Source organism: Sorex fumeus, unplaced genomic scaffold (assembly GCF_029834395.1).
Source record: "Sorex fumeus unplaced genomic scaffold, SorFum_2.1 ptg000086l, whole genome shotgun sequence".
Classification (NCBI taxonomy): Eukaryota; Metazoa; Chordata; class Mammalia; order Eulipotyphla; family Soricidae; genus Sorex; species Sorex fumeus.
The window spans coordinates 37,061,805-37,088,468 of NW_026606143.1; the positions used below are offsets into that span (position 1 = coordinate 37,061,805).

Sequence of the window (26,664 nt, forward strand, 5' to 3'; positions counted from 1 at the left end):
ACTTATGACCAAACTCAGTCTGTGTGATTCATTTTGATTCATTATGATTTAGTGTGAACATTACCAATTCAATGTTCAATCCATTTTGTATCTTGAGAACCATTAATGCTCTATTCAATTGATGATGATGGCCTGGAGGAAGTTGTCACATGATAGTTAACAATTTTTGAGTCCTTAGTGCTAGGCAGCGTGTGTGTGTATGTTTGTGTGTGTGATCCCATTTAGTCTCAGGACAATATTATAGCTATATTATTATATATATTATTATTTGCATGAAGAGGGGATTAGGGCCACTCTCAGTGACGCTCAGAATTTACTCCAAACTCTGTGCTCAGGGATAACTCCTGGCAGCAATTAAGGGAACATATGTAGTACTGGGGATCAACCCATGATTGACACCATGTAACAAAAGCACCTCAACCTCTGTATTATCTCTCTAATACCTATCATATGCATTTTTATTCCTATGTGGTAAATGTTTCTCGATGCCATTCACTAGTTCTATTTTTTTTATTGTTTGGTATTTTTTATTTGGAAGTCACTCTGAACTGTGCTCAGGGGCTACTCCTGGCTCTGTGCTCAGTATAGACTATTGGCAATACTTGGGGACTATATGCATTATTAGTACTCAGACTAAGGTAGCCACATACAAGACAAATGCTTTAACCCCTATAGTCTCTCTTTGGACCCTACCAGTTCTTGACTTTACAAGTTCTAGGGAAATTACACTCAAAAACATACCATCTTCATCTAAAGATACACCATAAGGAGTGGGTCAAAGTTAGATTGACAATGGTCAAATTCAGGGTTGGACAGAAATTGTATTTATTCTAATTTTGTTCTGCTTTGTCATTGCCCTCCACTTCCAAAGGCCCAAACTAGATACAAGTATATTTTAAGAGTTTGTGGCTGGAGTGATAGCACAGTGGGTAGGGCATTTGCCTTTCATACGGCTGACCCGGGTACAATTCCCAGCATCCCATAAGGTCCTCTGAGCATTGCCAGGAGTAACTCCTGAGTGAAGAGCCATGAGTAACTCCTATGCATCGCCAGGTGTGACCCAAAAAGAAAAAAAAGAGTAATGTAAGTAGAATTATATCTATGTGGATTTCATTTTAAGATGCAACACACATGTCCTATAATTTGTCCTTGAAGTTATACATCTAATTAACTAGGGGGGGGACATATTTTGTTTTCATAAAATGCCATATAAGACCCAATGAGGGGAGGGTTTTGAGTAGACTGCTTTGGGGAACATTTGATCCACCTATGGTATGTTACTCCAAAAGGGAGACAGCTATTCCTGGTCTCTGTGACAAGTGCTTACTGTCACTCCCCTTCACTGCACACACGATGAAAGAGAACAACATATATTCCAAGCTAGGGCAGGCCAATTCTCTGACATAGGAATTAAGAATCAATTCAGAGAAGAAGAGAAATTGTCTGATTCTGGCTTGAACTGAGGATTTAGAAATAAAGGTTCTCTAAGCATAGCAAAACAAGATAACTGAGAGTAAAATGAATAAAGTATATGATGAGGGAGAAATGAGTTTGAGAGGCCATCTGGTGAAATGTGGTGAGGGGGAAGAGAGAGAGAGAGACAGAGAGACAGAGAGACAGAGACAGAGACAGAGACAGAGACAGAGGGACTATCTTTAGGGCTTGGGTCTCTGATTTTTGCTGTTTGGGGCCCATGTATATAGTTTTTTTTTTAAAGTTGACTTTATTCTTTTTCGAGCAGTATTAGTCCACACCAAAATTAAACAGACCCTAGAATGTGTGGCTGGCCTCCAAGCCATGGAGCAAAACTCCTGGTACTAATCTTGGCCACTCTTGCGTGTTAGTCTCCTATTTTGTTACTTTATGTCCCCCAGATGAATGCAATCTTTCTATGTCTATCCCTTTCTTTCTGACACATTTTAGGGGAAAAAGGAGCTCAGATCGAGAAAGGAGCACCAAATAAAGGGTGTTGGGAGGATCCTCCCAGGATGGGAGAAGCATGCTGAAAGTAGACTATAGACCAAACATGATTGCCACTCAATGCCTCTTTTGCAAACCACAACACCCAAAAGGAGAGAGATAACAAAAGGGAATACCCTGCCACAGAGGCAGGGTGGGAGGGATACTGGGACCCGTGGTGGTGGAAAATGGGCACTGCTGGAGGGATGGGTGTTTGAAAATTGTATAATTGAAACCCAAGCACAAAAATTTGTAAATCTACAACTGTACCTCGTGGTGTTTCACTAATAAAAATTAAGAAAAAATTAAACAGACCTACAGAAACTTCCCACAATCCTCTGCCCCCACTTATGCATAGCTTCCTGCTATGTCAACATATCCCCACCACCACCACCACCATTAAAGTGGAGCTTTTGTTACAATCAGTGAACCTACATGTGCACATAATTTACATTGGCATTTACTCTGAGTGTGGTAGATTTTAGGGATCCATTCTAGGGATCTGGGCAAATATATAATGGCATTGTGTCAATCATTATAGTTATAGTATCATACAGATTATTTTCACTGCCTTAAAAATCCTGTTCTTTTCTTGTTTGCTAAATCTCCACTCCAACTTCTGTCAGTAACTGGAATATTTTGGAGGGTCTCAAGTTGTGACCAGGAGATACAAAACCCTCCCAGAGATTCTCAGATAACCAGACCACTGGTTCACCTGGGTCCTAAAAGGAATTACCCCGACAAACCTGGAAGTGCTTGGAGGCTTCCAGGGCTTAATGTTAAGGGGACCACGTTGGTGCTTGGAATGGAAGCAGGGTCAGACACATGCAAGGCATTGCTGTAATTCTGTACTGCCAATCCAGCACCAACCCCTGATTTTGAATGTCTTCATAGCCTGTTTTTGTAAGAATGTCATCTACTTGGAATCAAACAGTACTTACCCTTTTCAGATTGATTATTTTACTTAGTGATATGCATTTAAGTTTTCTCCATGTCTCTTCATGATTGATATTTCATTTCCATTTTGTATCAAATTCCAGTACCTGTATGAACCACAATTTATCCTCACAGCCAATGAAACATCGTGGCTACTACCACATTTTGGCAATGATGAATAAAGCTTCTATAAGCATTGTGTGCCGAGACTCACACATGGGTGAAGCTCCACAGAGCAGGGAAAGTGGAACACTCTGACCTTGGACTCCAGGCTCAGTGAACCCTGGAGCAGAGATTCTCTGCCTGCTTCCAGCATCCCGGCAGACCTCCACTACCTCCACTACCTCCACTACCCAGCTCACGCCATGCTCCAGGACACTTTCTGGACACATCATAAAACACTTAACACAAGATTACCGCACCATATTTGATGGGGTTCAGATATGGTTTGAACCATGGGAACACCTGCAAGGATGATTAGAGGCTGCCCTAAAAGTTTCTATCCCTCTTGGAGAGCCTGACAAACTACCGAGAGTATCCCGCCCACACGGCAGAGCCTGGCAAGCTATCCGTGGCGTATTCGGTATGCCAAAACCAGTAAATAAAATGGGTCTCATTACCCTGACCCTGAAAGAGCCACCAATATGGCAGCGTTAAGAAGGATGAGGAAGGAGAGGCTGATGAAATCTCAGGGCCGAACTAGGCTGCCAAAACAAAGAAGGACAAAAATGACTGTCTGTACTTTCAATGCACATATGCTGGCATCTGATGCATTCATTGAGGACCTAATGGTGAAAGCATGAAAGACCAAGTACGACATCATTGGTCCGACCGAGACGAGAAGGCATCAATCACATCATGCTGTTTTTGACATTGGAGAAGAATTGTTCCTCAGAACATGCAATAAAAGAGGTGTTGGTGGTGTTGGTGTCCCTGTCAACACGAACTAGGCCATGAACATTGATTCATTTGAATGCCTAACAACCCGAATCAGACGAGTACACTTGAATAGATGTGGCTCACTTCCAGCAGTTTCTATCTTCGTTGTCTATGCACCAACATCCAATTATGATGAAGGAGAAATTGAAAAGTTCTACATGGAACTGGAGAAGTTCTATGAAGAAGACCACACCTTCTATAAGATCATTGTCAGTGATTTTAATGCCAAGATAAGACCAAAAAGATCAGCCTAAGAACTCCACACAGGACCCGGGCCTAGAAGGGAACGAACAGGGTGAGAGACTGTGAGTTCATCATGTCGACCAAGACCATCCATGGTAACTCACAGTTCCAGAAGGCAGAATCTAAACGTTGGACATGGGAGTCTCCTGGTGGATGGTTGCACAACGAAATTGACTTACATCATATTCAATTGACGGTTTTGCCTGACCAATGGCGCTGTTGTCCCAAAAATTCCAAACGGGATCAGACCACCGTCTCCTTTGGCCAAAATTCTACTTCACGGAGCGGGGAGAAAGGACTGCAGAGTTTAAGAAGAGAACTCCCAGAATAGCCACCAACTGGGAGCTCTTTGGCACTATTGTGGCAACATGGGAAGATGCCATCATTGGCAACATTGACGAGGAATACAATAGAATGGTTCAGCACCTCCATGATTGTGCGAAGAACGCCACAGAGAGAGATAGCCACAAAAAGACACCTGTCTTCGAAAACTCTTGAGCTCATTGGCCAACGTGGCTTGGCGCAAGCCTCAGGCAACCACAAGCGAACATCCGAGCTCACAAAGCAGTGCAGAGAAGTGATAAAGGAAGACCTCAAAGAGAGAAGAGCAGCAGTGCTGGCAGATGTGGCAGGAGCCGGGAAAAGCATTCGCAAAGCCTGCCTGTCCTTTGCCAACTACAAGACCAAGATGACTGCCCTCCAATGTCCTGATGGATCTATCACATCTTCCAGAAGGGCAATGGACAAGATTATTTATGACCTCTACTCAGATCTCTTCAATAGCCACGTCCACCTGCCCACATACCAAATTCTGCAGGATGAATATGTCATTCCCAGAGTTCTTCCTTCCAAAATCCGACACAACATTTTGTCGGTAAAGAAGTGAACAGCACCCAGCCCAGACAAGGTCAGACCCAAACACCTGAAGAATCTGCCGTCAGTACTCATCAATACACTGGCTCGGCTCCTCACACGCTACCTGTCTGAATGCAAGGTTCCGTCCCAATAGAAAACCAGCAGGACTGTACTACTGTACAAGAAGGGAGACATCCATGACATTGGCAACTATCGCCTGATCTGCCTGCTGTCTGTTGTCTACAAGCTGTTCACTCTAGTCATCCTGAATAGGATTGGTAGAACACTAGATGAGGGACAAACATGTGAGCAAGCTGGTTTCCGAAAAGGATTCAGCACCATTGAACATATCCACACGATAACCAAGCTCATTGAGGTTTCTCGGTAGTTCAAGATGTCGCTCTGTCTAACGTTCATTGATTTAAAGAAGGCCTTTGATTCTGTTGAGACAGAAGCAGTCATCGAAGCCTTGGCCAATCAGAGTATTCAAACTCAATACATCAGGATCCTCTGCGAGCTGTATTGCGGATTCACTACCAAGATCTCACCATTCTACAGGGAGGTGATCATTGACGTCAAGAGAGGGGCTCGGCAGGGTGATACCATTTCACTAAAACTCTTCAGTGCCACCCTCAAGAACATCATGTGACGACTGGAATGGGAAGGAATGGGAGTGAAGACAAATGGTCAGCAACTACACCACCACTGTTTTGATGATGACATCATTCTAATAGCACCAAACATCAGCCAAGCAGCACAAATGCTGGCTAACTTCGACCGTGAGTGTGGAAAGGTCGGACCGCAGCCGAATCTCATGAAGACAATGTTTATGAGAAATGGTCTCCTTCCTGATGTTCCATTTACTCTCAATGAGACGAACATCTCCGAATGCAACAGTTATGCGTACCTAGGTCGAGAAGTCAACATGATGAATGACCTGGCACCTGAGTTGCACAGAAAGAAGAGAGCGGCTTGGAATGCCTTCAAGATCATCAAAGAAATAGCTAAGAGGATGAAAAACCTCTGGCTCCAGGCATATGTCTCCGATTCCACTGTTCTTCCTGCATTAACATACACCTCAAAGACCTGTGTCCCATGAAAACAAGATTAGAACACTCTTCGAGTCTCCCAAAGAGGAATCAAAAGAGCTATGCTTGGAGTATCACCTTCACTCAAATGAGAGAAAGAATCCAGAGTTCCAACCTCCGTTGACGATCAAGAATCAGGGACGCTGTCTCATTTGCCAAGGCATCGAAAATCAGATGGGCTGGACATGTAATGAGATTTGGAGATGACTGCTGGACTAGAGCCATTACCGACTGGATTCCACGGGATGTCAAAAGATCGCATGGCTGTCCATCTATGGGATGGTCATACTTCTTCGTCAAGACCCTGAATGAATAGTTTGGGGCCATTCATGTTCCTAGAATGAGCAGATGCCATTGGGCTACATTAGCACATGACAGGGACGAATGAAGATGTTACTGGCGCCCACTTGAGCAAATCGATGAGTAAGGGGATATCAAGTGATCAAGTGAAGCATTGTGTGTAGGTTTTTGTGTGGACATAATTTTTCAGCTCCTTAGATTAATACCAAGGAGTGTGGCTGCAGTACTGTACAGTAGGAGTATGTTTAGTTTTCTATAAAATTCAAAAACAAAACTGGAGAGGTAGTACAGCAGGTAAGACTTGTATATGCATATGCATACAGCATATAAGCCTTGCATATAGCTGACCAGGGTTCAAACTCTTGCACCACTTGTGGTTCTAGCCACACCACCAGGAGTGGCCTCTGAGTTCAGAGCCAGGAGGAATGCCTGAGCACCACAGAATGTGGCATAAAACTCAAAAGATAAAACTGAAAAACTATCTTCTAAAGTGACAGTACCATTTTTGTATGTCCACCAACAATGAATGAGATCTCCCGTTGCTTCACATACACTCACTTTTGGTGTGGTTATCTTCCATATTTGGGCCATTCTAAGTAGACAGTCTCATTATTGTTTTATTTTATTTTATTTTTGATGTGTCTTGTGTGGAGCTTGTTTCTACATGCCTATTTTGCCATCTGTTTATCTTTAAGGTGGGGTGTTATCTTTGACCCTTTTAATTTGATTTATTAATTCCCAGTGAAATACACAGGACTGTTATAGCTGCATTAAAGAATTCTAGAGTAAATGCAGATCTGTATAATACTGCAAACATTTCATATAACTAATACAATAGACTCAAAGGTACAGAATTATGGCTTTTACATTCTAGGGCTATTCATCCACTGCTCTGAGGCTCCAGAATGGGGTACATTAGGTCCAGGGGTGACTGAACAACAAAGATTCATACTTTCAACTTTATGTACGGGATGAAATTTCATGTTAGGACTCTTATTTTTTTATAATTTACAGTTTTATTCATAGTTGGGTTTCAGGTATACAACTTTTAACACCTATATCATCACAATGTCAACCAATGTTCCCATTTAACCTCCAGCAATAGCCCAAGTCTGCTTCCCTGACAGGAATAGTTTTTAATTTGTTTATTTTAATCAGTTTTAACAATCACTCGAGTCCTTCGGACCAACTATGGTATATCTGGCTGTCTTTGTCAGAGAAATGTCTGTTCATTCCCTCCCCCCATTTCTTCTGATAGGGTCTTCGAAAATTTTTTGTTCATATTTGTGAGTTCTTTAAGTATCTTGGATATTAAACCCTTATCTGATGTGTTGAGTATGAAAATTTTCTCCCATTCAATTGAATGTTTTTTGGTTTTAGTTTGTATTTCTTCTGCCATGCAGAAACTCTTCAATTTCATATAGTCCCATTTGTTTATCTTTGTTTCTGTTACCTTCAACAATAGAATAATATCAAAAACATCATTGAGGTCTACATCTTAAAGTGTTCTTCAGCCAATGAGAAAACATTTGTTTCTTAAAAAAAGTTTCTCCATTGGTACTCTACAAAGAGAGAATATTAATTTTTTTAGGACTCTTTTTTACTTATCAAAAGTTTAAAAAAAAGATTCAGCTGTGATTGGAAATCCAGGGTTACACTCTCAAGGTTTGGGAAGTTTGTGGTTCCTTGACTCATTTTTTTGCTCACAGTGCAAGATTTGGCATCTCATTTATTGTGACTCAGACATTTACTATTCCCAAGAAAATAAATGAGGATGTGAACCACCCCCCCCCCCCACCGTAAAAGGATAAATCAGAGAGCCATTCATTCCCAAGGGCATCTGGGGGACCTCAGACAGATCACAGCTGAATGGCTGTGGACAGTTCCCAGAAAAGCCTAATGGGAACATCAGCTCCCTGGGGACAGCAGCTGGGGCAGAGAGCAGGCAGGATGTAATCTGCTAGCCAGCCACTCTCAGGACTATGGGAAATGTGGCGTTTCCACGCCCCCACGCACACTTCTGCGTAGGAGACTTAAGAAGAACCATTCTGCGTAGGAGACTTAAGAACCAAAGACCAGGGTAAGGTTAAGAAGAGAGTGACAGCATTCTTATTGCCAGGAGCTAGTTGTGGCTCCTGAGGTGCTCACCCAGATCCTCTGTATTGAGTCAGGCACCTGTTCCCCAAAATGCTGGGACTATTGGTCTCTTTCAGCTCATGGAGCTTTTCCCTGAAGACCTGTCCTCAGCTCATTACCAGGAGCCTTTAAAACATGAAAAATTGCTATTAGGAGGTACTTGCCCCAAACTGTTACTTAGTACCCCTGGGCCCATTGGCACAGGTGTTCATTGACAGTGCCTGGTATCCCAACAATGCCATGCTAGATCCCCCTAGACTCCAGTTCCTCACATTTATGGACAGGCAGTAGTCAGTAACCTATGACCCTGGGGGCCAGTTTACCCTGTAGCCCGTTTGTGTCTAACCAACATACTACAAATAGGTTTGGATTTTTTAAAATTTTGGGTCACAGCCAGTGATGCACAGGGATTATTCCTGGCTCTGCACTCAGGAATTACCCCTGGCTGTGCTCAGGGGACCCTATGGGATGCTGGGAATCGAACCCGGGTGGGCTGCATGCAAGGCAAACACCCTACCCACTTAGCTATTGGTCCAGCCCCAGGTTTGGATTTTTTTTAATGACTCCACAAGTTCAAAAGGCGAATCCTATTTTCAGCCTGTGAGAATCATAGGTGAGCCAAGCTGTACAGAGATAGTTTTCTGGCCCGAGCCACATCAATCTGCCTGTCATCTCTGGCCACCTCCTGACTCTGACTGAAGAGTTGCATGCTGCAGCAGAGACCTAGGACATGAAAAGCCAGAACCATCTGCTCTGCCTTGACAGAATTTTATTGACTCATGCTATGGGGGAATGAGGGGTCCAAAACTCGTTTTGGGTGACGGAGTCCCTTCTGAGTAACTAAGTCCAGTTGTTTCAAGAGTTCTCTGTTCTTCCGGTTGCGAGTTTGAACAGAGCAGAAAAGTAAGAAGTTGGCTAGGGAACACGAGTCAGAGGTGAAACATCTATGTTGAGAGCGGGACAGAGCAGCCTTGAAATAGCCTCATGCAGTTTTTCTTACTAAGAGGAAAGAAGAATGAGGTTTGCTGCAAAAGGGACTTGGGAAGGTAGGCATAATGGAGTGGGCCAGTAAGAAACTCACAGAGCTCGAAGAAGTGAAAATCACTAATTGTCTTTCCATAGTGTGCAGGCCTCAGGAGCCCCATCGAAGCAGCCAAGATGGATTGAATTCCTGCTGGGGGCAAGACTTGCTATTGATCGGACAGAACCATCTAGCAATCCTGCATCTTAGCAGGAATGATTACTCTCCACAAAATCCTGCCTGGAAGCAGGCCACCATCACATCCCTGATGAGTAGAGAGAGCGTTGTGGGCAGGATGAAGTCAGCAGGATTGGTTTCTGCAGCACAAGCTAAAGAGGGGAGAAGGTGTGCAGGTGAGTGGGAGCTCATTCTAATTCAACTCAGTTGTTTGATACACAGCAGGGCTTTGGCATCACTGTTACCTGTCAGTTATGAGCCCCCATCTATGGATCGAAAAATGATGGCAGAGAAAAGAGTAAATAAAATTATCTTTGCAGGATCACAATGTTAATAAATGTAAGTAACTGGATGTAGCATTGTGAGGCAACCAGAAAATCATCAGGGGTAATAAGAGGGAGATGTAGGGGATGACAATGCATATAGAATCCCAGTTGGCCACCCCGTCATTGGGTCCCAAATCTTTGTAGATTCAGACCAGCTAGCACAGTGGGCTGGGACCCTGGGAAAGCAATAAGAATGAGGTTGGAAAGTAAGAAAATCACTCAAGCTCTAATGATGCAGAGTGATGTTTAAAGTGTGCTATTTCAGAAAAGGAAAGACTCTGCAGGAGTTAAGAAGAACATAGGCCTAGAACCACACTGCAATCCTACCAGCTGTGTGATCTTGTGTAAGCCACTGAACTTCTCTTGTGACTCAGTACAACGGGACTAACAGTCTCCCATAGGGTTGTAAGGAAGATTGAGAGAAGTTAATGCTTATAAAATGTATACTCTTTTATTGAATAAGTAATGTAGATCATTAAAAAATGTGCTTGTAAACATGGCACAATCAGTTCCTTAGGGAAAAGTGTTGGAGAACGTCTGATCTGTTATATTTGTTGATCCTCATGGTCTAGACATTCTCACCAAGGAATGATTCAAGTTACTTGATGCAAAACTGGGAAAAGATGGGCACACCATTATAGGATTTCTGCTGGAGTCTCAACATGTGATTAATTGCAAGAAAATGACCTTGGGGCCAGAGAGATAGTACAGGAGGTAAAGCATTTGCCTGCACACAGCCTACCCCACTTTGTTCCCTGACACTGCATTTTGTATCCCCAAGCACTGTCAGGCATCTTACCCTTTCAACTAAATGATCATATAATTCAGGAAAATTATTAAAAAGTGCAGAGTTCTACACAATAACATTTAAGACAACAATTGTAGTTTACATAGGTTACCTGTTAATATCTGTTCTGTTTGGGGCTGGAGCGGTACATCGGATAGGGCATTTGCCTTGCACGCGGCCTACCTGGGTTCAATTCCCAGCATTCCATATGATCCCCTAGCACTGCAAGGAGTAATTCCTGAGTGCAAAGTCAGGAGTAGCCCCTGTGCATCACCAGGTGTGACCCCAAAGAGCCGGGTGTGATCCCCAAAAGCAATATATATATATACATATATATATATATAATCATGGTCCTCCCGTTGTTCATTGATTTGCTCAAACGGGCCCAGTAACATCTCCATCATGAGACTTGGTGTTACTGTGTTTGGCATATCGAGTACATCACGGGTAGCTTGCCAGGCTCTGCCGTGTGGGCGAGATACTCTCGGTAGCTTGCCAGGCTCTCCGAGAGGGGCGAGGAATCGAACTCGAGTCGGCCATGTTGGCTGCGTGCAAGGCAAATGCCCTACTGCTGTGCTATCGCTCCAGCCTATATATATATATATATATAGATATAGATATAGATATAGATAGATAGATAGATATAGATATAGATATATAGCTATATAGATATATATATGTTCTGTTTTAAAATGGCCCACAATGGACTGGAGAAATAAAACAGAAGGAAGGGTACTTGTCTTGCATATGACATAGAATGCAGGTTCTATCCCTAGCATTCCTTCTCGTTCTTTGAGATGCATCAGGAGCAATCTCTGAGCACAGAGTTAGAAATAAGCCCTGAGCATAGCCAGGTGTGGTCCAAAAACAAGCGAACAAAAGTAAGTAAAATTGACCCACAAGTCTTCATATTTTAACAATTGGCTCTCAGAAGAACATATATGACCAATTTAGCATTCCTCTGTGGAGTAGCATGCAATATAGAGACCCCACTCCTGTCTGTGGCAAAGGAGAGGTCTGTGGGACCAATGCTAAGTGGAAGAGCAAGATTTTGGGCACCATTGGACATAACACTGATTAAATTGTGTGGGTACAGGTGACTGCAGCTTTAAAAGTAGCCCTCTCTTGGTGGCAGCAGGAGCTGCAGCCAACTCAGTATACTGTCAACTCCTGGAAACCATCCCAGATGGCACATCTGCTCTAGCAGCTTCCCTTTGAATGAGGGCACTTTTGTGGAAGCCTTTCTTTTTTGTAGATCACAAAGGAGCCAGGCTGGATTATGTTTGTTGCATAACTGAACACAATGAGAGTCTAGTCTGGGAATTAATGTAGCACTTTATCAACACCAGGATAATTCAAATGTATAATGATGGGGAATCAAAGAGTATAATCATCCTATTCTTGTCTTTTCTCTATTTTCCTTTTCTTCCTCCTTGATGTTGATGTAGGAAGTTGAGTCACTATTCAAGAGAAGATGTTACAAAATTAATTGGATCTGACTTCAGGGAAAATGTCACCCTTTAACCAGGGTTGTAGGGTTTTTTGACAGAAGTTTCTTCTTTCTTCCCATTTCTTCTCTCCCCGATCCCCATGCCAGGACATTAGTAGATGTTCAGTAAATTGTATTTAAATGAATGAGTAAATAATCTAAAACTTAGCCTTCATCAATCAAAGGAGCTTTGGAATGTTTTCAAGAAAAAGAATTATCTAATCCTTGCTGAATGAGGGATTTTATATCACTGTGCTAGAATTACTTTTCATAACATACTCTTTATTTTCCCTACCCATCCATTACATTCATTAACTATCATGTGCTGTTGGATAACATTGGGTTGTCCTTACTCCTCCCACAGGAAGCCTAGGTTTATTGAGTTACTCCCACAGCAGTGCTCCTGAAGCACACCCAATCCCATCAAGCACTAATAATCTTATATTGCTTTTCTCTTTCCTTTATATCATTTGCATGGTGTATTTAGCAAAGTCCTTTTTGTAAAGACACAGGAAGACAGTTGATGACAATTAACAACGGGAGTTAATTGACTCCAAAATAATACTTACTCCTCTGCATCCATATTTAGTTGACTCAATTGCCCTTAGTTCATAGCACTCCAAAAGCAGGGTCCCAATGAAGGGACTGAATGGACCCAGTGCATGCTGTAAGCTACCCTGGCATCGAAAGGAGACAAGTTAAGCACCATAAGTATAATAAGCTAAGACCATGGTTATGGAGCAAACTCTGCCATGACCAAAAAGAAGTAACTTTGGTACATTTACATAATGGAGTACTATGTAGCTGTTAGAAAAGATGAAGTCATGAAATTTACATACAAGTGGTACTACATGGAAAGTATCATGTTAAGCGAAATGAATCAGAAAGAGTGGGATAGACACAGAAAGATTGCATTCATCTGGGGAACAAAATAGGAGACTAACACCCAAGAGTGACCGAGATTAGTACCAGGAATTTTGCTCCATGGCTTGGAGGCCAGCCCCATGTGGTAGGGGAAAAGGCAGCTCAGATAAAGAAGGGAGCACCAAATAAAGGGTGTTGGGAGGATCCTCCCAGGATTGGAGAAGCATGCTGCAAGTAGACTAAAGACCAAACATGATTGCCACTCAATGCCTCTCTTGCAAACCACAGCACCCAAAAGGAGAGAGAGAGAACAAAAGGGAATGCCCTGCCACAGAGGCAGGGTGAGATGGAGGTATGGGGGATGGGAGGAATACTGGAACCCGTGGTGGTGGAAAATTGGCACTGGTGGAGGGATGGGTACTTGATCATTGTATAACTGAAACCCAAGCACAAAAATTTGTAAGTCTATAACTGTACCTCATGGTGTTTCACTAATAAAAAAAAAACTACCTCTACCATTGCGTCATAAGGGGAGGGTTGGGACAACACTGGGGAGGAGAGAGAAAAAAACTGTTTACCAACCAGCCTGGGGCCCAGTTCCTGTTCCTCCTTTCCCTGGTCCTTCATCCATCCACCGCTGTGGACCAGCATGGGGAAGCGGCTCTCCACCACCGAACACTTGAGTCCTCTGCATGGCCACGCGCCCATGCTTTTCTCGAAAACTCACAATGTGCCAGACAGTTTATTAGATACACAAAAACAATATGACATTGAAAGCCAGAACTCCACTCTTGAATTTGAAGGATCATTACTCCGCATTTGTATGAAGAGCTTGGGCCATTGGTTATTCTGATTGTATGTGATTTTCGCCTATATTCTCTCTAGTAAGAGGCATGTGAACTCCTTGCTATTTTCCACCGGCAACTTTTTATGGGGAAAAGGAATAATAGATAACTAATATCTATTGGTTTGAAAGACCAATGATATATATTAGTTATAATTATTTTTGGTCTCTTGGGAGAAAGGTTTGGGCCACAATCTGTGCAGCTTAGAAACTACTACTGGCTCTCTCTGCTCAAGAATAACTCCTGATAGTTCTTGGAGACCGAATGATGTTTGTGATGTTGGGAGTCAAACCCAGTTTAGTGGTATGCAAGGCAAATGCCTTAACCACCGTACTACCTCTCTGGCCCAAGTTATATTTCTTTGTGTTCTAAGAGTTATAAACCCAACTCAGATCCAGAAAGGGGATCTGCTTGTCAGCTAAATGAAAAGAAAAAACTGGAAGCAGGTAAACATCAACTTATAGATTCAAGATATCACTTGATCACTTGACATCCCGTTACTCATTGATTTGCTCGAGGGGGTGCCAATAACATCTCCATTCATCCCTGTTGCGTGCTAGCATGGCCCAATGGCATCTGCTCGTCCTAGGAACATGAAATCGATCGTTCAGGGTCTTGATGAAGAAATCTGACCATCTCGTAGGTGGGTGGCCACACAATCTTTTGATGTCCCGTGGAATCCAGTCGGTAATGGCTCTAGTCCAGCGGTCATCTCTAAATCTCATTACGTGTCCAGCCCATCTGATTTTCGATGCCTTGGCAAACGAGTCAGCGTTCCTGATTCTTGAGCGTTGATGGAAGTCAGAACTCCGGATTCTTTCTCTCATTTGAGTGAAGCGTGATACTCCAAGCATAGCTCTTTCGATTCCTCTTTGAGAGATACGAATAGTGTCCTCATCCTGATTCAAGATATATCATTAGGAATCATTTTCTTTCTATCTCTTGGCTCTGCTCTTTTATGTATTGGTTTTATCCCACAAATCCTTGGTGGTAAAGAGATGGCAAACAAAACTCCAGGTCTTAATCATCTCAGATTAAAATCCAAAGAAAAAGGTTTTTCCCCCCTGTAATCCCTAGATCCAGGGTCCATACTCTGATGAAGAGTAAAGGTAAAAGGTAAAGGCCCTCCCGTTGATCGTCGATTTGCTCGAGCGGGCCCAGTAACGTCTCCATTGGAGACTTTGTTGTTACTGTGTCTGGCATATCGAATACTCTCGGTAGCTTGCCGGGCTCTCCAAGAGGGGCGGAGGAATTGAACTCAGGTCGGCCATGTTGGCCGCGTGTAAGGCGAACGCCCTACCCGCTGTGCTATCGCTCCAGCCCCCCTGATGAAGAGTACTGGCTTTATTTAAGTCACATACCTACACCTAGCCATTCATTGTGGTTGAGTGGATGAAATAATCTGATTGTCCCTAGATAAATTCTATATAGTGGGTGTGTTTCCTGCTCTTGAAGACCTACAAGCACAGATGGAAAGGAGGAAATAGAAATAATGTTATCAGATATAGGGTAAAGGGAAACGTTATGGATAAAATGTCAGTAAATGCAGGTTACATTGAGTACAGATCATTTTTGACAGGTATGCTGCATGTAAAAGGATGAATTTGGCTTCCATTCCTTATATATAACATAAATGAAATGAACTAAAGACCTAAATATAATATGTAACTGTTATTAGAAGAATATATAGAAGTACATATTTGCGATTTTGAACTTTTAGCTGTGACAGCAAAGGCACAACAAAAGAAAGCTAGGTTCTTTGTGCTTCATTAAAGCTAAAAACTTTCACACTTCAAAAAACATTATCAAGAGAGTCAGAAGATAAATCACAGAATGGGAGAAAATATTTGAAAATCATACCTGATAGGGAACTTACATCTAGAATATATAAAGAACACTCAAAATCAATAATAGAAGTAAATATAATAATTCCATTAAAATGGGCAATGGGTCTGGGTATTAGAAATATTCTTTCTTGATCTGGAATGATAGTGCAGCCGATAGGACACTTACCTTTCACACAGTGGATCTGGATTAGATCCCCAGCACTGCAAGTAGTTCCCCAAAACCCACCAGAACAGACCCCAAATGAAGCCCTGAGCACAACTGTGTGTGACCCAAAAATCAGAAAAAAATCAGAAATAGCATATTTACATGGAGATAGTGTCAGAGATCACAGAATGAGCTTGGCCCTACAAGACTGTTCCCACCTCATTTCAGCTGCCAATAGCAAGGTAAACTTGTCACCTGTGTTTCTGACCAACTGACTAAAAATCAGAACTCCTATTTGGATTTTGCCAGAGTGTCTCCCAGAACTCAGGGAAGTACTTATGTTTATCAGTTCCTTTAGTGGATGAATTAAAGGATATAGATGAGGTCTGGAACAGTACTGGATTCAGGGACTGCTGTTCTTGTGGAGCCGGGATGCTTAATTCTCCCTGTATGTGAGTATATTCACCTACCTGGGAATTCTTTGAACCCCATATTTTGAGGATTTTATGGAGGCTTAATCACGTAGGTGTGACTGATCATTAACTCCATTTTCATCTGTTTACCCATGTCAAAATGACAGCAGGTGGGACTGAAAATTTTAAGTTTGTGGAAAAGCCAAGAGCCTGTATATCCTGCCTGTACAGATGGAAACTGGCACAGTCAGTATGGAAAAGTGGGGCAGTTTCTCAATAGAGTTGTCCTGTGACTCAGATATTCCTTCCTGTGTATAAATCCAAGACAATTGTCAATATCCACACAAAAATTTGTACATAATTCTTTATAGCATTGTTCCTCGCAGCTAAGAAGTGGAAACTATCCAAATAGCTATCAAGTGATGAATGAGTAAATACAATTTGGCACATCCATACAATGAGAGGTTATTTGACCACGAGAAGAAATATAACAATGACATGTGCTATAACACAGATGGAAGATGAAAATACTGTGTAAGCAAAAGAAGTCAATCACAAAAGACTACAATTACATCATTCCATTTATATAGGAATATAACAAAATAAACAAATCTAGACAGAAAGTAGTTAGTGTTTGGATAAGGTCGGGGGGATGTGGGAAGGGGAAGATAATTGATTAATAATAATTCAAGAACATAGATTTGTCCTTGGAGTGAGGAAAGTTTCTAAAATTCTGACAATGGTTACACAACTCTGAATGTACTATAAACAATTGAATGGGTTCTCATGGAAGAGTGAATTATATGATATGGGAGCTGTATCCAAATAAATTTGCTAATAAAGAAAAGTAAATATTTACCAATATTAAGCATCCCAAGTTCCCATATAAACGTAATGCCTTATGGTTCCAACTATGAAGTAGAGAATAAAGTTATAGAATTATAAGATAGTTTATTTAACATTATCTTCCATGAGGGTTAGAATAATCTATTTGGTCCCCTGTTGTTTTAATTAAAGTATATTCTATGTCATGTAAATTTATCCTTATATAAAAATACTTATGATTTATAATGCTAAATCATAATGTGTTGACAAATAATGATTCATAATACTAAATCATGATGAGGTGGCAAATAAATGAACTGAAAAGGGAGCTAGTTCTCAATTTTGACACATATTGTTAGGACTTACAAGGCGATCTATATTTATTAATGAAATAGTCCATATGAAACAATCACTATGTATTATGTTTGGAAAACTTTTACAGACATGCCTAATTAGCATTTTTACTTAGTTTTTAAAATAAAAAATAAAAATAGAATTTCCCAGTGTTCTGAAGATCGCATTAATTTGTTACATCACACTGTCACACTGTCCTCCTGTTCATCTATTTTGCTCGAGCGGTCCCAGTAACGTCTCCATTTTTTTTAGACTTCTTGTCACTGTGTTTGGCATATTGAATACGTTATGGGTAGCTTGCCAGACTTTGCCGTGCGGGCGAGATAGTCTTGGTAGCTTGCCGGGCTCCCTAAGAGGGGCGGAGAAATCGAACCCGGCTGGGCTGGGCTGGCTTCGCGAAAGGCAAACGCCCTACCACTGTGCTATCACTCTAGCCCAATTTGTTACATATGATATCACAAAAAGAAGGAAATTTTAAGTCTTCATTAGTGGCCTGGAAGAGAGAGTAAACAGTAAGTTCATTAAATTCTCCACTGATACCCAATTAGAAGGTTTTCCTACACTAGGAAGACAAACTTATAAAAACAGTTCTAGAGAGTTTGAGTTGATGTGAAAAAAAATAAAACTATGCAGATTCAACTTGTTCACTGGCAAGGCAATGTATCTGGAGGAAATAAAATAGATGTGACAATAATATGCTTGGAAGGTGCTATAGCCACATAAAGCTAAGATAAATATAGGCATAAGCAAACATCTGATGCAGTGTAAAAATCTGAGTCCATATTGGAGAGAAGATCCCAACCTAGAAATGTATTTATTAGTGTATTTGCTATTTGAAAGCAAATGATTTACGATTCTGTTCATGGTGGGATTTCATGCATACAATTTCCCAACACCACACACTCCACTAGAATGTTGACTTCCCTCCACCATTGTCTCAGGGGCCTCTTCAGACCACCGTCCACTACCTCCTATCTTTGGTAAGCCCAGTTATTTAAGCTAGTTCTTAACAACTTCAAAATTTAAGTGACTCATTCAAATCACATTTCATCAAAATCCCACCTAACTAGTTAAGAACTTTGGATCTGATTGGCGTTCTTGAGCGTCAGTTTCCTCTATGCCTACATTTGTCTATACTTCAAGTTAATTTACTTGTCTAACTTAATTTCCTTTATGTGTGAATATAATGAAGTATGAAATAACTTCTTTTCTCATTAGAATAAAGAACAGTTAGAACTGGGAAATCTACCACTTTGTTAGGCACTCAGGAATCAGTGCATACTGCAGTGCTAAGCATAGTTTTTATTATTATTTCATCAGTTTATGAATGCTTATTTGTGACTGTCTATACCCCACTCTGCCACCGAGTGAATTTTTTTTCTAATAAGCAAATGTGAAAGGATTCTATTTTGACTTAAAACATTCCACTGGTTTTAGGGCTGGAGCGATAGCACAGCGGGGAGGGCATTTGCCTTGTACGCGGCGACCCTGGTTCGATTCCCAGCATCCCATGTGGTCCCCTGAGCACTGCCAGGAGTAATTCCTGAGTGCACGAGCCACGAGTAACCTCTGTGCAAAGCCGGGTGTGACCCAAAAAGAAAAAAAAATTCCACTGGCTCTATGAAGGCTCTGGACCACAGTTCAAATCACTGATATGGCATCTAAGCTCCAGTCCAAGTCTCTTTTCTGTCTTTATCTTCCCTTTATACACAGTTCTATTTCTCTAAGCCCCAAATCTTTTTACAAATGCTTTTTTTATGAAATGGGGGAAAGCCCTTTACTTGTCCACAATTGTGAAAGCACTATGAATTTTACTAACCTGAAAAATTTGGGTAGATTTCATTGACGTCAGATAACATGAAATCCCTGAGTAAGAGACAAAGATCTATATTACTCACAGCACAGCATGAAGCCTGAATTTTATGTTCATGCTAGTTTCACTGGTCTGCTAACCCCAGAAAGGTGGCATGGAGTGGCCCTTGTGAATGTGCACACACAATGGATTTGTGTCACAACTGATGAATCTCAGTCTTAGGAAACAAACATCTTTTAGTGCATCATCAGCACACATGCCTGAATTTTACCCCAGATGGAGGCATTTTCTTTATTACATGGGACAGCAAACAATCCTGCCACCTGTTCTGGAGAGAGACACTCACTTTCAAGAGTATAAAACATCCTTGCCCAAGGATATATCACAGGTCATAAAACAATGACAGGTTGTTTTCCCTGAAAAAAAACTTTTTTAATTATGGATTTTTGGAATTCATTTTGGATTTTTAGAAATATTTCATTAAAGCATTATTGTTTGGTGCTTGAGTTTCATAGTTTTCTTGTGAATTTAGTGACCAGGAGTGAGTACTTCACCCACCTCACTCTGATTTCAGTCTTACTAAAAACGTTTTTATGTTTCCTTATCTATCCTTCGCAATATATACAATTTCTATGTCTGCATGTCTTTATCTTTCATTGTGGCAACATTGATACACACATAATCTTAAATGACAATGAAGGATTTTACAACATAAACTGTTTTTTCCTTACAATTTCATTTAATAATATGCGTTGCCCCTTTCACATAAACACAATGCTTCATTTTTTAAAGCTCTGTCAAGTTTTACAGAATTAATGTTCTATGCTTTTAGTCAAGACTTTAAAGCGTTTCAAGTTCTTTATACTTAAATAATGTCAGAAGCATCCTCTATCTACTCATTGTGAAGGGGCTGGTTGGACATATTCTGCATGATAAAATTATTGAACTAAAGTCTGAATAATTTTGTTTGTTAGTATCCAGTTGATTCTAAATGACTCTTTATACTCCAGTAACAACATATGGGAAAACACACAGTTTTCCCCTTCATCACCACACATTCTCAAAAACACTGGATATTAACCTATGAAAATTTTTTTCTCGCTTGATGGATGAAAAAATTCTCTTTTGGGCTAGAGAGATGGTACAGGGGTTAAGGCTCTTGCCTTGCACATAGTTGACACTGGTTTGATCCCCAGCTCCACGAATAGTCTCCCCAGCACTGCCAGGAGTAAGCCCTGAGCACCTGCAGGAAAAAATAAGAATATTCTTTTTTTCTTGCATTGTATGAATCACAAGTGTACTGCAGCATGTTTTCACATTTTTTTTACTTTAATTTGGTTTTGGAAACTGCTCATTCTTTTCCCATTTTTATGTTCTGCTTTTTCTTATTAAGTAGCACGGGCTCTTTAAAATTGGTACCCAACTGAGGGAAATATTTCCCAGTTTCCTATTCAATTTTTTGGGGGGTATAGGAGAGATAGTACAATGGGTAGGGCTGTTGTCCTGCATGTGGCCAACCTGGGTTTGATCCCCTGCATCACATGTGATTCCTGAGCCTGCCTGAGTGTTCCCTGAGAATAGAGCCAGGAGTAAGACCTGAGCATAGCCGGTGTGTCTCTTCAAAAGCAAAACAAAACAAAACAAAAATATTTTGTTGTTAATCTTTCTAAGCAGGTGTTTTGTTTGTTTGTTTGGTTGGTTGGTTTGGTTTGGTTTGGTTAGTCAAATTTAAGAATATTTTATGGAATCTGAATTTTGTATCTTTTAGACTCACACTTTTTGTTGTTGTATTGAGCCCACACCTGGCAAAGCCCAAGACTTACTCCTGATTCTATGCTCAGGGATCACTTCTGGTGGTGCTCAGGGGAACATACGTGGTGATGGAAATTGAACCCAACTCAGCCATGTGCAAGGCAAGTACTTTAACTTCTGTACTATCTCTCCAATCACAGACTCACTAATTTTTTTTAACTAAAAACAATATGTTAATCTTGTTTAATCAGTTAGAATTAAATTAAAACCAATTAAAATAGAAAGTTTGTGAATTTAAAAGTTGAATAAGAAGAGTTTTATTTAAAAATAGTTTTTACTTAAAAATTTTATTTAAAAATAAATCCGGTCACGGTCCTCCTGTTGTTCATCGATTAGCTCGAGCGGGCCCAGTAACATCTCTATCATGAGACTTGTTGTTACTGTGTTTTGGCATATTGAATATATCATGGGTAGCTTGCCAGGCTCTGCCGTGAGGGCGAGATACTCTCGGTAGCTTGCCGGGCTCTCCGAGAGGGGTGGAGGAATCGAACTTGGGTCGGCCATGTTGGCCACTTGTAAGGCAAACGCCCTACCGCTGTGCTATCGCTCCAGCCAGTTTCCATAGTGTAAAAATAAATAGAAACTTTTAAATTAAAAAATGAACTTATAAAATCTTTTATAAATTTAAAATGTTAAAATAATATAGCACTTCCTCTTCCTAACCTCAGGGATAACTATTGTTTATAGTGTCCTGGTTTGTAAACTAGAAATAATGTTACTATACAGAAACAAACTTATATTGTAGAAATATTTAGCATAATATATAGTGCATGGGCTGGAGCGATAGCACAGCGGGTAGGGCGTTCGCCTTACACACGGCCAACATGGCCGACCCGAGTTCGATTCCTCCGCCCCTCTCGGAGAGCCTGGCAAGCTGCCGAGAGTATTCGATATGCCAGACACAGTAACAACAAAGTCTCCAATGGAGACTTACTGGGCCCGCTCGAGCAAATCGACGATCAACGGGAGGGCATAGTGCATAATACATAGTGGCCAGGAATATACCCATACATTCAGATACATAAGCTTCTGGTCAGTATAGCTTCTCAATTTTTATTTTCTTATTTTCTTCTTCCCAATTTATTAGGCAAATCACTATACCATTTGGGCTGGAGAGATGGTTCAATGAGGTGAGAACATGTTTTGCATGTAGGGGACCTGGGTTAGACACCCTCAGCAGCACATGGTCTTGCGATCACAGAGTTAGGAGTTGTGTCTGAGCACTACCAGGTGTGACCTCCCCCAAAACAATGAAAGAAAAATTCTTTGGGACCTGGAATTTCTCTCTGATAATGTCTAAATTTTCTGCTGGATGTATGATTTGTCACTAGTTTTTCCTATAAGCTATCTTATGTATACCTGACTCTAGTCACATGGATTGAAATAATTCTTGTTTGATTTATGAAACCAATGGAGTGTTCCATGTATTGTTTTTCTTTGGCAATTTGAAACTCTTCTCTTCATAGGTATCCTGCTATAGAGGGAATAGTATAGAGAGAATAGCATGAGCCCACAAAAATATGCATCATCTTTACTTGGAAATGGTTCTGTACATTTCCTGAGATGGATATAAAGGATTTCAGTCATACAAATACTCATCTAATCTATTGAGACCTACTGCTTCTTTAATTTGATACACCCAATGTCCATCTAGGAATAGATTTTAGAATTTGTAGAGCCGTGAATCTGTGCAGAATGTGTCTCTTAAGATTTTTGAGGAGAAAGTTGATAATGATAAGCTTGGTCTTTGTTTTTAAGTTTTAAATTTTAGACACCATAATTTATAAACAGTGGTAGGCCAGCCCAGCCGAGCCGGGTTCGATTCCTCCGCCCCTCTCAGAGTGCCCGGCAAGCTACTGAGAGTATCTCGTCCACACGGCGAAGCCTGGCAACCTACCCGTGACGTATTTGATATGCCAAACACAGTAACAAAGTCTCAAAAAAATGGAGACGTTACTGGGCCCACTTGAGCAAATTGATGAACAACAGGAGGACAGTGCTACAGTGCTGTGCAAGAGAACATAATTTATAAAATGTTAATGATCAGATTTTATGCATACAATGCTCCAACACCACACCCTCCACCAGAGTGATATTTGATCCTTTCAACCTTTGAGATATTTTGGGTTATTGCACTGATGACTTGAAGGTGGAAAAGGGGTTGCCTCAAGTGAAATGTGCATGTAAAATTATTACATGAAAATGGGTTATTCTTCACACTACCTAGTTCCCTCTTTCCCTTCACCTTTCTTTCCATCCTCCCTTCCTTCCATCCTCCCTTCCATCACGCCTTCCTCCCAGTCACAATTGAATCACACAATTCCACAGAGACTTAAAATGTATCCATGTAGCCAGTATAAGTTGTCTGAGAGACCCATAATCCATAATGTGACAACATAGTTAATTTGGAGAGAAATTTAAGTACATATAAATTGACCAACCTTGTCTAAAACCACTCATTTAATATTCGCTTTTGACAAGTGAATATTAAAGAATGTTTAATTCATTAATTGTATTACCTGTGCATCTCCAGAGGGACTAGAAGAGTGAGAACAGAAACAGCTAATTAAATGTCTCGGTGAACTGGCAAGTAGCTGAAACTTGTTTACGAGCTTGGTATTCTGCATAATTAGATTGAAATTCGAAGAGGATAAAATCTGCACTGCTTAAGATTCTAATTTTTCTCCATGGGGACAAATCTATAGGTGGAGATCATTGGTGGAAAATAAATGGCATTCATTTTCTGGAAGACATATGCATGATATTCTTATATTCATGCTATCCAAGTTTTTACTGTTAACAATAACAGTGTGAAAGCAAATGATTCTGTGGTTTATAAAGAGACGTAGCCTATTGCTACAAAAGGTATCTGAATAACCTCAAGCAGAGTCTTCGTATCTAACAATCCTAGATAAATGCCTATCTATATCTTGGGATCCGGCAATTCTGGTACATCCTAAGGGGGAAAGTTGTTTATTCCTATGGGGAAAAAAAGCATGGCTCGGTGTATTTATTCATAGTAGCACTTACTTGGAAATAACACAGCATCCACTGAGAGTAGAATCGAAGATAAATTGTGGCATAGTCATATGATGGAAATTCCTCAATAACAACAAATGAGCGATAGCACAGCAGGTAAGGTGTTTGCCTTGCACATAGCCAACACGAGTTTGATTCTTCCATCCCTCTCAGAGAGCTGGGCAAGCTACCGAGAGTATCCCACCGGAGTATCCCACCCGCACGTCAGAGACTGGCAAGCTCCCCGTGGTGTATTTGATATGCCAAAAACAGTAACAAGTCTCACAACGGAGACGTTACTGGTGCCCGCTCGAGCAAATCGGTGAACAATGGAAGGACAGTGCTACAGTACAACAAAGGGAGCAATGTTGATGTATACAACACCATAGACAATTCTCCCTCACATCAGGATAAACTAGAGAAACCAGACCCAGTATGTGCTTTCCATGACACTCAAGAAGAGGTGAGGTGCAAGTTAGAATGATGGGCCCTGTTGTGTGGTATGAGAAAGAAGGGCTTTATTGACGGGGAGGGCAATGAAGGAGCCTCCGTGGGTGCTGGAAGTGTTCTCCATCTTGAGCTGGGTAGTGTTTGCACTGTGTAGACATTGGTCAAGTGCTTTGAATCATCTACTTTTATGTGCTTTACATTTCTGAGTGTGAGTTTTATACCTCAGAAAAAAAGCAATCAACCACTTCACAATGAAAAATTGACAAGGAAAGGTCTTTGTCTCCTCCAAGACATCGTTTACAGAGAATCCACTGCCTTAGAGATAATACCATCAAGATCTGGGATAAAAGCACATTGGAATGCAAGTGAATTCTCACAGGCCACACGGGCTTTGTGCTGTATCTCCAGTATGACGAGAGGGTGATCACAACCGTATCATCGGATTCCACTGTCAGGGTATGGGATGTAAATACAGGTGAAATGCTAAACACATTGATTCACTATTGTGAAGCAGTTCTACACTTGCGTTTCAATAATGGCATGATGGTGACTTGCTCCAAAGACCGTTCCATTGTTGTATGAGATATGGTGTCCCCAACTGACATCACCCTCCGGAGGGTGCTGGTTGGACACCGAGCTGCTGTCAATGTTGTAGATTTTGATGACAAGTACATTGTTTCTGCATCTGGAGACAGGACTATAAAGGTATGGAACACAAGTACTTGCGAGTTTGTAAGAACCTTAAATGGACACAAACGCGGCATTGCCTGTTTGCAGTAGAGACAGGCTGGTTGTGAGTGGCTCGTCCGATAACACCATCAGATTATGGGACATAGAATGTGGTGCATGCTTACGAGTATTAGAAGGCCACGGAGAATTGGTGCATTTTATTCAATTTGATAACAAGAGAATAGTCAGCGGGGCCTATGATGGAAAAATTAAAGTGTGGGATCTTGTAGCTGCTTTAGAGCCTCGTGCTCCCATAGGGACTCTCTGTCTATGGACCCTTGTGGAGTATTCTGGAAGAGTTTTCTGACTCCAGTTTGATGAATTCCAGATTGTCAGTAGTTCACATGATGACACAATTCTCATCTGGGATTTCCTAAACGACCCAACAACCCAAGTAGAACCCCCTGATCCCCTTCTTGAACATACACTTATATTTCCAGGTAAATAATCATAAACTGACTTCATATTTGCCCCGGATTCATTAAAGTTGTGGTATTTAATGTATCTGCCAATACCAGGATGAGCAACAACAGTAACAGTTAAACTACTACACACCTTCTCTGACTAGACGAGGAGCAGGGCTTTGAGATTCCTATTGGGACACAGTTGGTCTGCATTCGACCCGGGATGGTCTACTCAGCACAGCTGACTGCTTCCGTGCTGTTATCCGAAGATGTCTTTTATCTTTCATGAATGTTTGGAACTTTTAAACCTTACCTCACTTCCCTTTCCCCTCTGCACCTGTTTCTTCCTCATTTGGTTCCAGACAAAGACAACTTATAAATATATTTAGTGTTTTTGCAGAAAAAATATAGTTTCCCTTCAGAGCGACCTTTGGTATCTAGTGAACACCTGGGTCCTGGATGCAGCTGTGGGCATATGCCTGTGCATCAGAGCCAAGAGAAGTCATGGTGCTCCTGGCTCCCTGCCTCTCCTACTCTTCTTCTTCTATGTATTCCTTATCCTCTTTGGCCTTCTTGATTATGAGGCCAATCATATCACATGACAAGGGATGTTACAACAGGAGATAGGGAACAGGGTAAAAAATTACTTTCATAAGCTGAGATCCTGTGGGGACTCAGAGCACTGATGGAAAATAAATTGGGAGGAGAGGGCTGGGCTTCCTGCCAAGAGGCTAGTAGCTAAAGATTCATCGGAAGAGAGGGCCTGTAAGAAGTGGAGGGAAAGAACAGAGTGAAGAGATGGGCCCTGAAAAAGGGAGGCAAGACTTTCCACAGATCTCCCAGGTAGGGTGGTAGGAGCCCCAGGGCATCTTGCTTAACTTCCCAGCCT

At 41.3% G+C, this 26,664-nt stretch overlaps 1 pseudogene; it reads left to right on the forward strand.

Annotated features, from left to right (window-relative positions):
- The first annotated feature begins 9,511 nt into the window (after positions 1 to 9,511).
- On the forward strand, positions 9,512 to 26,164 carry LOC130039297 (F-box/WD repeat-containing protein 1A-like; annotated as a pseudogene).
- Positions 26,165 to 26,664: the final 500 nt, after the last annotated feature.